We start from the raw sequence: 362 nt of genomic DNA, 5'->3' as shown, positions 1-362 counted from the left end.
GGGGGGGGGGCTTTTGCGAAAGGGTAGCAATATTATGTAATTTATGGCCGTGTGGTGTTTAAGAGGTGGCGCGGAAATCACGTTTTTGTTTAATTAGCGAGAAATTTAACAGTTAAGTCATTGTATTTTATCGTTTCCAGGAGTAACGGCCGTTGCTACAGGATGTCGTTAATTTCTGATATCAAATATTGGGGGGTGGGGGGGGGGGTGGCTGACTTGTCTAGATAAGGGACATGAATATGACCAAACGTAACAAAAGAAAATAATGTGTGGTTATGCCTGATTACGGGTCATCATGACAGCAAGGTTGAGTTTTTGTGTCGGTGTTTGTCAACGTGTGTGTCACGCCCCGCGGTTCCAAC

General features: G+C 44.8%; 1 protein-coding gene across 3 annotated transcripts in view; it reads left to right on the top strand.

Moving 5' to 3' along the window:
* The window catches only part of LOC119591252, a gene marked incomplete in the record, with an annotated part of 41430 nt that overhangs the window by 14768 nt on the left and 26300 nt on the right, over positions 1 to 362 (top strand).

Source organism: Penaeus monodon, chromosome 28 (assembly GCF_015228065.2).
Source record: "Penaeus monodon isolate SGIC_2016 chromosome 28, NSTDA_Pmon_1, whole genome shotgun sequence".
Classification (NCBI taxonomy): Eukaryota; Metazoa; Arthropoda; class Malacostraca; order Decapoda; family Penaeidae; genus Penaeus; species Penaeus monodon.
The sequence above is the reverse complement of the archived record's forward strand: the minus strand, read 5'-3'. Positions and strand labels throughout refer to the sequence as shown.